Here is a 16,360-nt window from a genome sequence, read left to right as displayed (position 1 = left end):
CCACTTGAATTTGTGTGTGCAATGGCATGACTGACTAACTTCAGTGCTAATTAATTCAGAAATGGTGCAACATATGAAATGTTTTCTTAGCAATTATTTCCTAACAAAAGCTATCCTGTAGCACCTTTACAAGCTTTCAGACTGTTTCTGATCACCCTGTATATGAAATTTCTAAATTACTTACCTCCATTATGACAATAGAACATCATGATCAAAGATTGTATTCAAAGAAGTGGAAACTGCTACATCTTGTATTGAGAACCATTTCTGTAATTGAAGTTAGTTATTTACATTTTCCACAGACCAAATTCATGACAAACTTTATAATGTGGATTGTCTCAGCATAAAAAGTACAGAACATTTATATACATATAAGTAAAAAATAATACTTATATGGATACATATAGCCATTTTACAGTTTTTTGATGACTAATTATCTCTACTCACTAATTTCTCTGTGGTATAGAAGGAGTTGTTAATGAGAAAGCTCTTTAATGTACATTTGGAAACCCTTTTGTTATTCATCAGGCATTTTATTTCCATGGGTGGACTGGCAAAGATTTTTATAACTGCATATTTCACCTCTTTCTGTGCCAAAGTTAGATACATTTAAGGTTAAAGCATATCATTTATCCTTCAAATATTGTACTTGTGAATGTCCTTGTTACTCTCAAATTTAGATGGAGGGTTAACGATAAATTTCGTAAGTGAAAACATGTACTGTTGAGCTGGAGTTAATATTCCCATTTGCTTAAAGAGATACCTGTGAGATCTATGTAACTGACCTCCACACATAGTTCTAATTACTGAGTGCCAGCCTTTTACTGCACAGCTGTCTTAGCAGTTTCATACACTCAAAAACCACTACGGCTATCTGCTAAGGCAGTGAGTTTCAGTCCTCACACAGTACTTCCATTCATGGCTGTTGATCTTACTGTGAAACAGAACACTTCACCACTACGGTCGCTGATTACCAATGCAGAACAATTGCTGACCCTGGTGAGGCTTCCACCAACCAAGTTTCAGCAGTCTTTGTCCAATCCTCATTGCATCCACTTTTGTTGCTGCTCTGCCCCCACACTGTGAGGAACTGGCCATGTACTGATGCACCTGAGTCTGGTACTTCTATGATGCTGCAAGACGCCCATGCTGTACCATCTTTATGCCTGACATGCAGTTGCTGAGGATTTTGTATATTGGCATCACACTCCTGTGCAGACTACAAATTTTGCTTTGCATGTCTTAGTGTGGGTATCGTAAGTGCAGGTATTATGCAGTGAACAGTGGGACAAGGCAACAATTTTTCTGACTCTGCCATGTCTACCATGCTGCTCCCAGAAAGTACATTCACATCTTGAGTGAGAGACTGATTTACAGTTTGAACCTGAGGCCATTTGCATTACTTCTCCCACATGCCAATCTGACCTTTATGTGTTTGTGATGTTGCACATTACTTAGTTCAATAAAGTAAGGGACATTCCTATGCTGGTGACATGGTGATGAACTCACTCAACTTAATATTCTATTTTGGCACATTACTGGCTGGCTTGCCCCATTAGGCACATGCTCTGACTCCTGCATGTGTGCATCCAGCAACTTCTGTTTTCATGTATGGATACTAGTGCATTTCGCACCAACAACTCACACCTTTATGTGTATTTTACCATCTCTTGTGCAACTTTGCGACCAGTGGTTACTGCCATATGTCCTACTGATGCTCCACTACATTTAGCTCCCTTGCCAGTGCTGCACAACAGTATTGCCAGCCTGACCATGTACCTCATGGAAATGGAACACCGCAATGCTGACCTGCACACGCAACTTGCGGCAACGCCAGTGTCCCAGCCCCTGATGCTAGACTTCACATCACTGCCCACACCAGCCACAGTCTCCACTGCCAATGCTCCTCCTGGCCTCAAAGCACCACTGTCCAATCTACCGCATGATGCAACCACTCCATCCAGCTGTGCCATGGCTCATCTGCTGCCCTTCAACCTGCAGGACCTGTGACTACAGTTTTCTTTGGTGCATGCTATCTTTGCTGGCTTTGGCATCAGCCAAGAGGCCGCCTCCAGCCTCCATCTTCAACACATGCTGGCTCCGACAACAGTATCTGGTGCTATGTATCCATTGGCTCCACGTGCCTCTTCCTACGTGCTGTCAACTGCAAGGCCACATTAAGTCAATTACACATCCTGGTGCACCCCAGTGTGCACATGTCTGCCACTCTAGCAATGCAGTGCTTTGTGTGGCCAGGTATTAGGAAGGAACTGCAGGACCTGGGTCCACATGTGCCTTGCCTGTCATTGCGCCAAGGTCAGTCACCACACACATGCCTCCGTCACAGCTTTCCCAGACATCATATATCACTTTCTCCCATGTTCATGTGGACATTGTTGGCCCCCTACCTTCGTCTTACAGCTGCCACTACCTTCTTACAATGGTGGACAGGTTCACACGCTGGCCTGAGACAATGTCAATACCTGATGTTGTTGCTGCCATGGTAGCAGCCATCTTCATCTCCACAGGGATTTCCCTTCTCTGCTGCCCATACCACATCACTAAGGACTGCAGGTGCCCATTTACATTGGCCTTTTTCATGCACTGACAGATCTGTGTGGGGCTGACTTGTACCTGACATTGAGCTACCACCAAGCCGCCAGTGGCATGGTGGAACAGCTACAACACACCTTGAATGCCACCCTCACCTGACACAACAACAGGTGGACCACTGCCCTGTTGCTGGTACTTCTCAGTCTCCATATTACTCACAAGACCGACCTTGAGGCATCAGCCACTGATCTTGTTTACAGCCAGCTGCTGGCTGTCCCAGGCAACTGTCTGGAGTTTGCAGGACTCCATGGCCACCTGTGACCCAATCTTCCCAGCACAACAATGAATGCAGAACTTTCATTCACAATGATCTTGTGTTGGTGCACCCATGTTACGCTGTGTATCAATGTTCGCTGCTCCCTCTGCAACTGCAATACTCTGACCCCCACCAGGTCATGAAACAGGACTCCATCTGCATGGCACACTGACCAGCATATCAATTGATAGGCAGAAGCCCACCTATATGCTGTCGGACCACACACCGCCAAGCTTGACTACAATCTCCACCAAAAACCTGCAGATGCAATCTGCTGCTGGTGATACCAGGCCCTCCAACAATTCCAAAATGTGGACAATGGTGACAATTCCAATGCCACCAATGAAACCGTGCCAACCACCCCCACTACCGAAACCCGTGAGATACCTGCCCACAGCACCACAGCCAAAAGCACTTCGGAAAACTCAACATAATATGCTGGCATTGCACCCAACCCACCAGCTGTCACCAAGGCAGATGCATAGGATGCTCATGTCCCTGCTTCTCTACCTCCCCTGCAGCCTACAACCATCCCAGTAATTTCTCTTCTGCTGTGGTCAACTGCCAGTTACATACCCATCACTACATTGCAGTCTCCAATGTTTTCACAGCAGCGTTATTTTAAAGGCTCTCAGCACTGCAATCCCAACCTGACACAGCAGGCACTGGTGGTTCATCTAACACTGCCCAGTGTGTGCACTTTCAGGTGTAAAATGTGGCCACCTGTCAACACTATCTTGCAGTCACCCGGCAAGGCTGCTGCACCCTTGCCTTCACAGTCCTGCCCTGGCAACTGCTCCCTGCACCTGCTCACACCTGTGTGTGCAGCACTGAACACAGGTTCAGACCATACTTGCATGGCACCCCCATCCTGCAGGCTACCGCGCATTGTCATGCAGTGGACCGGCACCACTGACATCCGGCTGCTGTGCCCTTTGTGTGCCTGACATCTTGATGTGCTGCACCCACTCCCACCACAGAGCTGACACACACATGATCAATGCCTTATGACTGTACCATTGCCACAACACAACATGACACCAGTATCAGCCTTCGCCATTGTCATCTCATTGAACACCACTGCTCCATTCTCATGGCAAGGATGGGGGGTGGGGGGTGGAGCTGCGTGGTGACCTTTCACCGCACAGCTGTCTTAGCAGTTCCATACGCTCATAACTCTTTATGGCTGTCTGCTAAGGTAGCGAGTTTCACCCCTTCAGCAGTATTTCCATTCACGGCTGTCAACCTTGCTGTGTGACAGGACACTTCACTGCTATGGTTACTGACTACTGGTGTGGAACAATAGCCGCCCCTAGTGAGGCTTCTTCCAACTGAGTTTTACCAGTCTTTCTCCATCCTTCATAACATCCACTTTTGTTGCTGCTCCATGCCCACACCATGAGGAACTAGCCATGTGGTGACACACCTAACAGTAGTGTTTTTATGATGCTGCAAGATGCCTGCACTGTCTTTAGGTCTGGCATGCAGTTGCCAAGGATATTGTGTTTCTGCATCACGCTCTTGTGCAGACTAAATTTTGCTTTACAAGTCTTACAGTGGGTATTGTATGTGAGGATATCATGTGGTGAACACTGGGAGAGGCAACGATTTCTGTGACTCTGCCCCTTTTACCACACCATGTCTGGCTACTGCATACATATCTCGGGTGAGTGCCTGATTTACATTTTGAACCTGAGTCCATTTAGAACTTGAGTCGTTTATGTTTCTGCAGCCATGTGCAGACCTGATCTTTATGTGTTTGTAACTTCGTATGTTAAAGTAAGGAACATTCCTACAACTTTCTTTCTTGCAATGAATACAGTTTGCCTAAGCAAGGAGTTACCCCAGAGTATTACCCCCATAAGACACTAATGAATGAAAATATGCAAAGTATGTTAATTTACTGCATCCTCAAAGCTGGCAGTTATTTTCGCGGTAAAAAATATCCAAACCTAAACATTTTAGCATGTCTACTATATGGTTTTTTCCACTTTAAGTTTTCATCAATATGCACACCTAAGAGTGTACAATTTCCTATCTTGTTTTATTATATCTTGTTAGTATATTAGGTTAATAGGAGGAGGAATATTATTGACGGCATGAAACTGGGTGAACTGTGTTGTTTTCAAAATTTAAAGCTAGTCCATTTGTGCAAAACTATGCAGTAACTTTTACAAAAACATAATTTACTACTTTCTCAGCTTCACAATAATGCTTGCATCATTTGCAAACAGGAATAATTCTGTCTGCTGGTTCAGATAAAGTGGCAGATTATTAACATAAAGCAAGAACTGTAGTTGGCGCATAATCAATCTCCTTGGGACTCCAATTGTAATTTCTCCCCATGCAGATGATATGGCCTTCCTCTTTGTATTACTCAAACAGCTTAAGGTAACTTTCTGCATTCTGTTTCCTAAATAAGAACAAACCAGGCATTTGCTGAACTATGTATTTCAGAAAAAATTAACTTATCTAATATAACATCATGACTGGCACTGTTGAATGCCTTTAATAAGCCACAGATCACAATTGGTGATGTTTTTTCATTACTGTTTTTATCATTGATATTTTATCATTTCATACTACTCATTTCAGTGCAAAGCAACCTTTACTTAATAAAGTACAGACAAAAGAAATAATGTTCACATGATCGATACACCTTGTGAAATACACATGTGTGAAATACACTTGTAAGCAGTGAGCTAGCCTTGTACATTGCTAGATCTAGTAGAAGGCAGCTGTTGTAAATATACAAAGCTTAGTTCCATTACATATTTCAGTGAGCATTACATTGCAAAATTTTTTACAAGTATGCCACAAAAATGGTTATATAAAGACAAAAGCAGAGCATTGTGTGGGAAAACTGGACAAGAAGAAAATTGATGCATTTGAGATGTGATGCTATAGAAGGAAGTTGAAAATAAAGTTGACTGACAGGGAATGAAGAGATTCTCCACAGGATTGCTGAAGAAAAGCACACATGCAGAAGGACCAGGATGATAAGATGTGTGTTAAGACATTAGCGGATAACATCCTTGGTACAAGAGGGTAAAGTATGAAGAGGAAGACAGAGATTGGGATACATCCAACAAATAACTGAGGAAGTGTTGTGCAAGTGCTACTTTGAGACAAAAAGGTTGACGCAGAAAAGGAATTCATTGCAAGCTGTATCAAACCAGTCAAAAGGCTGATGACTCAAAAAGAAGGCAGCAGGAATAAAAACTATTAGATAAAGTGTTAGTGAGACTTTATCCATTAGCTGGAGGGTTATTGTGCACAGAAATAATCACGAAGAGCTGATCGTGCATATGGAATGATTAGTGTCTGCCTGTGTATTATTCTCCACAATGACACACCAGTAAACACTAAAATGTGTAGGAAGACAGCCATCAAAAATAACATTCCACGTGGGAAAAATATATCTAAAAACAAAGATTCTGTAACTTACCAAACAAAAGCATTGGTACGTTGATAGAGACAATAACAAACACAAACACACACACAAAATTCAAGCTTTCGCAACCCACAGTTGCTTCATCAGGAAAGAGGGAAGGAGAGGGAAAGACGAAAGGATTTGGGTTTTAAGGGAGAGGGTAAGGAATCATTCCAATCCTGGGAGTGGAAAGACTTACCTTGGGGGGGAAAAGGGACAAGTATACACTCGCACACACACACATATCCATCTGCACATATACGGACACAAGCCTTGTCTGTTGTCTGAAACACTGCATACAAAGTTTGCCAAGGTAATCCCATTCCTGATGTCCAGGCAGAGCTTCAAGGAATCCTCAGAACCTTAGGCCCCCTACAGAACCTTTCACCTGACTCCATCACCTCCTGACCCCACCGACACCCCGCACCCCTACCTTCTACCTACTTCCTAAAATTCACAAACCCAATCATCCCGACCGCCCCATTGTAGCTGGTTACCAAGCCCCCACAGAACGTATCTCTGCCTACGTAGATCAACACCTTCAACCCATTACATGCAGTCTCCCATCCTTCATCAAAGACACCAACCACTTTCTCGAATGCCTGGAATCCTTACCCAATCTGTTACCCTTGGTAACCATCCTTGTAACCATTGATGCCACTTCTTTATACACAAATATTCCACACGTCCAGGGCCTCGCTGCAATGGAGCACTTCCTTTCACGCCGATCACCTGCCACCCTACTTAAAAGCTCTTTCCTCATTACCTTAGCCAGCTTCATCCTGACTTACAACTTCTTCACTTTCGAAGGCCAGACATACGAACAATTAAAGGGAACAGCCATGGGTACCAGGATGGCCCCCTCGTACGCCAACCTATTTGTGAGTCACTTAGAGGAAGCCTTCTTGGTTACCCAGGCCTGCCAACCCAGAGTTTGGTACAGATTTATTGATGACATCTTCATGATCTGGACTCACAGTGAAGAAGAACTCCAGAATTTCCTCTCCAACCTCAACTCCTTTGGTTCCATCAGATTCACCTTGTCCTACTCCAAATCCCATGCCACTTTCCTTGATGTTGACCTCCATCTGTCTGATGGCCAGCTTCACACATCCGTCCACATCAAACCCACCAACAAGCAACAGTACCTCCATTATGAGAGCTGCCCCCATTCCATATCAAACGGTCCCTTCCTACAGCCTAGGTCTTCATGGCAAATGAATCTGCTCCAGTCCTGAATCCCTGAACCATTACACCAACAACCTGAAAAAAGCTTCTGCATCCTGCAACTACCCTCCCGAACTGATACAGAAACAAATAACCAGAGCCACTTCCTCATCCCCTCAAACCCAGAACCTCCCACAGAAGAACCCCAAAAGTGCCCCACTTGTGACAGGATACTTTCTGGGACTGGATCAGACTCTGAATGTGGCTCTCCAGCAGGGATACAACTTCCTCAAATGAGATCCGTCCTTCATGAAATCGTCCCCACTCCACCAAGAGTGTCTTTCCACTGTCCACCTAACCTTCGTAACCTCTTGGTTCATCCCTATGAAATCCCCAAACCACCTTCCCTACCCTTTGGCTCCTACCCTTGTAACCACCCCCGGCATAAAACCTGTCCCATGTACCCTCCCACCACCACCTACTCCAGTCCTGTAACCCGGAAGGTGTACACGATCAAAGGCAGAGCCATGTGTGAAAGCACCCACGTGATTTACCAACTGACCTGCCTACACTGTGAAGCTTTCTATGTGGGAATGACCAGCAACAAACTGTCCATTCGCATGAACGGACACAGGCTAACAGTGTTTGTTGGTAATGAGGATCACCCTGTGTTACACCGTCCGGGTTTTCTGGATTGTTGTTTGTTGTTGTGGTCTTCAGTCTTGAGACTGGTTTGATGCAGCTCTCCATGCTACTTTATCCTGTGCAAGCTTCTTCATCTCCCAGTACCTACTGCAACCTACATCCTTCTGAATCTGCTTAGTGTATTCATCTCTTGGTCTCCCTCTATGATTTTTACCCTCCACTCTGCCCGCCAATACTAAATTGGTGATCCCTTGATGCCTCAGAACATGTCCTACCAACCGATCCCTTCTTCTGGTCAAGTTGTGCCACAAACTTCTCTTCTCCCCAATCCTATTCAATACTTCCTCATTAGTTATGTGATCTACCCATCTAATCTTCAGCATTCTTCTGTAGCACCACATTTCGAAAGCTTCTATTCTCTTCTTGTCCAAACTATTTATCGTCCATGTTTCACTTCCATACGTGGCTACACTCCATACAAATACTTTCAGAAATGACTTCCTGACACTTAAATCAATACTCGATGTTAACAAATTTCTCTTCTTCAGAAACACTTTCCTTGCCATTGCCAGTCTACATTTTATATCCTCTCTACTTCGACCATCATCAGTTATTTTGCTCCCCAAAAAGCAAAACTCCTTTACTACTTTAAGTGTCTCATTTCCTAATCTAATTCCCTTAGCATCACACGACTTAATTAGACTACATTCCATTATCCTTGTTTTGCTTTTGTTGATGTTCATCTTATATCCTCCTTTCAAGACACTGTCCATTCCATTCAACTGCTTTTCCAAGTCCTTTGCTATCTCTGACAGAATTACAATACATCCGGGAGAGGCTACAACCCTGTCTTACTCCCTTCCCAACCACTGCTTCCCTTTCATGCCCCTTGACTCTTACAACTGCCATCTAGTTTCTGTACAAATTGTAAATAGCCTTTCGGTCCCTGTATTTTACCCCTGCCACCTTTAGAATTTGAAAGAGAGTATTCCAGTCAACATTGTCAAAAGCTTTCTCTAAGTCTACAAATGCTAGAAACGTAGGTTTGCCTTTCCTTAATCTTTCTTCTAAGATAAGTCGTAAGGTCAGTATTGCCTCACGTGTTCCAGTGTTTCTACAGAATCCAAACTGATCTTCCCCGAGGTTGGCTTCTACTAGTTTTTCCATTCATCTGTAAAGAATTCGTGTTAGTATTTTGCAGCTGTGACTTATTAAACTGATAGTTCGGTAATTTTCACATCTGTCAACACGTGCTTTCTTTGGGATTGGAATTATTATATTCTTCTTGAAGTCTGAGGGTATTTCGCCTGTTTCATACATCTTGCTCACCAGATGGTAGAGTTTTGTCAGGACTGGCTCTCCCAAGGCCGTCAGAGGTTCCAACGGAATGTTGTCTACTCCGGGGGCCTTGTTTCGACTCAGGTCTTTCAGTGCTCTGTCAAACTCTTCACTCAGTATCATATCTCCCATTTCATCTTCATCTACATCCTCTTCCATTTCCATAATATTGTCCTCAAGTACATCACCCTTGTATAGACCCACTATATACTCCTTCCACCTTTCTGATTTCCCTTCTTTGCTTAGAACTGGGTTTCCATCTGAGCTCTTGATATTCATACAAGTCGTTCTATTATCTCCAAAGGTCTCTTTAATTTTCCTGTAGGCAGTATCTATCTTACCCCTAGTGAGATAGGCCTCTACATCCTTACATTTGTCCTCTAGCCATCCCTGCTTAGCCATTTTGCACTTCCTGTCGATCTCATTTTTGAGACGTTTGTATTCCTTTTTGCCTGCTTCATTTACTGCATTTTTATGTTTTCGCCTTTCATCAATTAAATTCAATATTTCTTCTGTTACCTAAGGATTTCTACTAGCCCTCGTCTTTTTACCTACTTGATCCTCTGCTGCCTTCGCTACTTCATCCCTCAAAGCTATCCATTCTTCTTCTACTGTATTTCTTTCCCCCATTCCTGTCAATTGTTCCCTTATGCTCTCCCTGAAATTCTGTACAACCTCTGGTTTAGTCAGTTTATCCAGGTCCCATCTCCTTAAATTCCCACCTTTTTGCAGTTTCTTCAGTTTTAATCTACAGGTCATAACCAATAGATTGTGGTCAGAGTCCACATCTGCCCCTGGAAATGTCTTACAATTTAAAACCTGGTTCCTAAATCTCTGTCTTACCATTATATAATCTATCTGATACCTTTTAGTATCTCCAGGGTTCTTCCATGTATACAACCTTCTTTCATGATTCTTAAACCAAGTGTTAGCTATGATTATGTTGTGCTCTGCGCAAAATTCTACCAGGCGGCTTCCTCTTTCATTTCTTAGCCCCAATCCATATTCACCTACTATGTTTCCTTCTCTCCATTTTCCTACACTCGAATTCCAGTCACCCATGACTATTAAATTTTCGGCTCCCTTCACAATCTGAATAATTTCTTTTATTTCATCATACATTTCTTCAATTTCTTCGTCATCTGCAGAGCTATTTGGCATATAAACTTGTACTACTGTAGTAGGTGTGGGCTTCGTATCTATCTTGGCCACAATATCGCGTTCGCTATGCTGTTTGTAGTAGCTTACCCGCATTCCTATTTTCCTATTCATTATTAAACCTACTCCTGCATTACCCCTATTTGATTTTGTGCTTATAACCCCGTAGTCACCTGACCAGAAGTCTTGTTCCTCCTGCCACCGAACTTCACTAATTCCCACTATATCTAACTTCAACCTATCCGTTTCCCTTTTTAAATTTTCTAACCTACCTGCCCGATTAAGGGATCTGACATTCCACGCTCCGATCCGTAGAATGCCAGTTTTCTTTCTCCTGATAATGCCATCCTCTTGAGTAGTCCCCGCCCGGAGATCCTAATGGGGGACTATTTTACCTCCGGAATATTTTACCCAAGAGGACGCCATCATCATTTAATCATACAGTAAAGCTGCATGCCCTCGGGAAAAATTACGCCTGTAGTTTCCCCTTGCTTTCAGCCGTTCGCAGTACCAGCACAGCAAGGCCGTTTTGGTTATTGTTACAAGGCCAGATCAGTCAATCATCCAGACTGTTGCCCTTGCAACTACTGAAAAGGCTGCTGCCCCTCTTCAGGAACCACACGTTTTCTGGATACTTTCCACTAACACCAACCTATCGGAACTTCGGAAATGGGAACTTGTCCTTCAATATATCCTCTCTTCCCGTTACCCACGAGGCCTCAACCTCTGCTAATTTCAAGTTGCCGCCACTCATACCTCACCTGTCAATCAACAACATCTTTGCCTCTGTACTTCCGCCTCGACTGACATCTTTGCCCAAACTCTTTGCCTTTACATATGTCTGCTTGTGTCTGTATATGTGCGGATGGATATGTGTGTGTGTGCGAGTGTATACCTGTTCCTTTTTCCCCCCAAGGTAAGTCTTTCTGCTCTCGGGATTGGAATGACTCCTTACCCTCACCCTTAAAACCCACATCCTTTCGTCTTTCCCTCTCCTTCCCTCTTTCCTAATGAAGCAACCATGGGTTGCGAAAGGTTGAATTTTGTGTGTGTGTTTGTGTTTGTTAGTGTCTCTATCAACATACCAATGCTTTTGTTTGGTAAGTTACATCATCTTTGGTTTTAGATATATTTTTCCCATGTGGAATGTTACAACCTTTAGAACTATAAACATAGAAGTATTTTTAGTGTCAAATGACAGTAATTAAAATTCTAGCTAATTAGTCTCACTTAACACAGGAAATATATTACACATCAAAATAGAAAACATGAGTGAGTTAGGTTATTAAGTAACAGTTTGTAGAAGGGATCATTGACAAAAGTTTCTGTAACAACTGATCCTCAGTTCTATTGCTATGTCCCTTCCATTTATTTATTTTCATTCATCCAAGAATCTTCTCACAATAATATAGGAATTGTCATGGTAATGCAATAAAAATAGCCCAAAATAAAGGCATCAACAGAAAACATAAGCATGTTCTTTAATGATAGAGCAGGTGTGTTAGCCTTGGTCTTGATGAAGGAATCATCCCAGCTTATGACTGAAGTGGTTTAGGAAAACCAACTCAGGGTGGCTGGACAGAATGGACTCCAGCCTTCTGAACATGAGGTCATTATTTTAATAGCTGCACTGCCTAATTCAATTGGCCCTTAGTATACATCACTCTTTGATTTCCACACAATTTGTTTCTGATAGCTTATAACATATAGTTTTGCTCTTCATCATTGTGTACACTAAGGACACCTGTGGATGACTTGTGGGCCATGAATAGGCTGCTAAGCCCCTCGCACTAACTCCAGTCTGTTTGGAAAACTGACACCAGGGCCATAAACATTCAGCTATGCTCCCTGTTTATTTTGATGTCCTTCCCTGCATCCACCTAAAAAACTGAGTCAATTTTCCATGACGATGTGTGAGATGTTCAACTCAGGAGAATGACAAGACATTACTACCATGCATTTTAGATCTTGGACACATGACTTGATTGTAAAAGCAGTAAACCATGACTATGTATTGAAACAAGTTGTTGTACTTTTCCCATTTTGTTATCGCCAACTACTCTGAGTCCTCCAAGTAATCATTAATTGTATAGGATGCATTATAGTACTTATGATGAGGCTTTACTTGCCTTTTTGAAGAGATGTGTTTTAGTAATTTCCTCAATTTCCTTGGGTTATTATACCATGTAAAAGAAATTCTGTTTGGTGTTTTTTTGTTTGTTTTTTCCTACATAAACTTGAGTCCAAACTGGATCTTGTATCATGATTATGTATAGAACTGTTAGCGAAACATCTAGTAATGTTTTTCTGATAATGCACCATGGGTTGGTAGACATACTCACTTTGTGCAGTAGGTATACCCAATTTTTTATACAGCTCTTTACAATGAGCGTGACTACTACTTCTAGTTATTATTCTGATGGCCCTTTTCTGCAGTTTAAAAACTGTTTCTATGTTTTGTGCCTTTGATCTCTAGAAAATAATACCATGCCTAAGAATGTACATAGGAGTAATATGTCACCACAAGACATTGGCTATTACAAAATGATGACGAAACCCTATGAACATAACATACTGATGACGTTCTTTTTGTCAGTATCTTTGTGTGTTTATTCCATTCCATGCAAGGTATTCCATTCTGCCACCAGCACAGCTGATAACTGCTGGATGGTCATTCACATCCCACATGTGCTCAATTGGATTGAAACGGGGGAAGCGACCGGTGGGCGGAGGGGGGGGGGGGGGGGGGGGGGGGGGAATGGGCAGGCAGTCCACTTGGCAGATTTCTCCAGATTTTCTTCCATAAAAATGAAGTTAGGCCTGTTACACTTCTGGAAGAACACACTCAGGAAAAGAGCACAGTGTCACAATAACACTGACCTGTCAATGCAGCGCATTCAAAGATTTGGAGGGCAGTGTGCCCATGCAATATTATGCATCCTCACAGAATGACACATGGGCCACCAAAACATTATCTGAGGATGATTGTTCTGGTGGTCCAGGTGTTAAGTGGAGTTGGAGTGAGGAGGCATAATGTTGCATTGACATGCTGCCTTTCAAGTTTTTGAGTATGGTGCACTCATCAGGCAATGTCACTGTGACACTGTCTCCTACCCCATGTCCGCAGCTCGTGATCATGTGGTAGCATTCTCGCTTCCGGCGCACAGGGTCCCAGGTTCGATTCCCGGTGGGGTCAGGGATTTTCTCTGCCTCGTGATGACTGAGTGTTGTGTGTCTTTCATCATCATTTCATCATCATTGACTCGCAATTCACTGAAGTGGGGTCAGCTAAAAAGGAGTTGCAATTTCGGCAGCCGAACACCCCGCATGGGGTCTCCCGGCCAACAATGCCGTACGATCATTTCATTTCATTCCTACCCCATGTGCATCTTTTCAGTGGTACATTCAGCCTAACTTCATTTTTAAGAATGACAATGCATGACCGAATCAAACAGCACAGGTGGGGGAGTTTTTGGAATCGCGATATTTGGCGAATGAACTGGCCTGCCCATTCCCTGACATAAATGCCATTAAGCACATGTGGGATGCATTGGGAAGTTGGTTGGTTGTTGGTGGAAGGAAACCAGACAGCGAGATCATTGGTCTCATCGGATTAGGGAAGGACGGGGAAGGAAGTCGGCCGTGCCCTTTCAAAGGAACCATCCCGGCATTTGCCTGGAACGATTTAGGGAAATCACGGAAAACCTAAATCAGGATGGCCGGACGCGGGATTGAACCGTCGTCCTCCCAAATGCGAGTCCAGTGTTGCATTGGGAAGACATTACAGCATGTTCACATGTACTAATGACCATCCATCAGTTGTCATCTGCACTGGTGGAGGAATGGGCTGCCCTAAGACAAGATCTCATACTAACATTGTGGCCAGCTTGGGAGCACATTGCACAGCATGCATTGCCATCTATGATAATCACACACACTATTATGAACCAAGCTTGAGCTTTTGTAATGTCCAGGGAACTATCATAAATCACAGTAAAGTCAGTGTAATTACTATCTAGAAATAAAAATGTCTCTTTCTATCCATTCCATTGTGTGTTTCTGTCAGTTACCTTCTGTACTATACGGTAGTGATTATTTTTATGTATGATTTAAGTTTCATCAGCTTGTGTTACCTGGCAGTGACACATCATGCAAAAGTTACTCTTGTCCTACAGTTTTGCAAACCAGTGTGTCAAGAACAGAACTGTGGTGTGTGTACTGTAAGACCTTCGGTACACACACCATCAGATTATTTGACTTGTTGCTCTAACAAAGTAGGCGAGTGTCAGCAATATGTCTCGTGGTCTTATCGTGGTGTGTTTATCTTCTGCCGTTCGGTCAGATGATAGAAATGCCACTTGCACGCTTGGAGTAGCAGATTGACGGTGACCAACTTTAAACAGAACTTGATTAATTTTCACACACATCTATTAAAATAATAACAAGCATAAAAATAACTTAACTTGGTTCTGGATGCTATTTACAATTGACAATCTGAAGTTCCTTTGGTCTTGGTACGTTAATCTTATTCTCACATATCTCTGATACTTGACATAGTGTCTATTCATTTATCTTCATGGCTATGTACAGGAATATGATAATCTTATTAGGCGCAGACTGAAACTTGACTATAGATTAATGCAGACTGACTAATTGGAGGTCTGTACACTCGTTATAATACCTTGAGTGTTCAGGTATCACTGCGCGAGTGTGATCCGCGAGGAGAAAAGGTTCTACTTTAGCAGCAATCTAATTGGCTGTGTTACATATTAATATGCGGATCAGTGGAAGCAGAATTTAGTCCGTCTCTAAGACAGCGCCATCTCGTAGTGTGGAGACGGACGAGCGCTGCACCTGCACTGTTGTGCTTAGCGGGGCGCGCTCTATTGGGAAAGTTGTGTACGTGCTGACTATGCAGAACTATGTACACAACAAGAACTGAACCCAACAGACTACCCTGAGGAACACCCATGTTTATATATATCTTGTCTGACAATTGTTTTACTAAAAAATTATGAGCAGTGGATGTGTGAACTATTTTTAGCATTTGCACCCTGTTTTTGAGGTAACAGTGGAACCACTTGTTTGATTTTCCTCTTATACTTGTAGCTTGTTTAGTAGTATTTTACAGCCAACAGTGTCATAAATCTTGACAATTCTAAGGATATACTTATAGCTTATTCATCCTTGTCAAGAAAATCAAGTGCCACTTTTGTAAGGTTTGTAATGGCTGATATTACACTTCTCTCACTTCGGAAATGAAACTATGCTTCATTCAAACTGTTGTATTTATTCATGTAACTAATTAGTCTGTCTTCATTATAGATTCAATTATTTTTTAGAGTGAAGACAGTAGTGAAACAGGCCTGTAGTTTTCAGTACTTCCTGCATTAACTTTCTTTAGTAAGGGCATCACTAGCGCATGTTTTGGGTACCATGGGAAAATAACTGAACTAAATGGCTTATTTATTGTGTCTGTCAATATGGCTTGTATGCTGCCTGTACACTCCTTCTGAATAGATTGGAGCCGATCTACAGGGTGAGGCATAAAGGATGCATGGTTTTCAAATGAACAATATATTGTTAGGAGTGCTTCAAAAAAATTTTTAATTACAGAATAACAATCAAATAATTTTGCCATTTAACAAATTAATGGTTGAAAACATCTTCCAGGTGACGGTCGTTTTCAGTGATGCACTTCTCAATGCACTCTCAGAAGTTGGCTTCAACTCTCTGCAACATGCCCCTGC

Source organism: Schistocerca americana, chromosome 3 (assembly GCF_021461395.2).
Source record: "Schistocerca americana isolate TAMUIC-IGC-003095 chromosome 3, iqSchAmer2.1, whole genome shotgun sequence".
Lineage (NCBI taxonomy): Eukaryota > Metazoa > Arthropoda > Insecta > Orthoptera > Acrididae > Schistocerca > Schistocerca americana.
The sequence above is the reverse complement of the archived record's forward strand: the minus strand, read 5'-3'. Positions refer to the sequence as shown.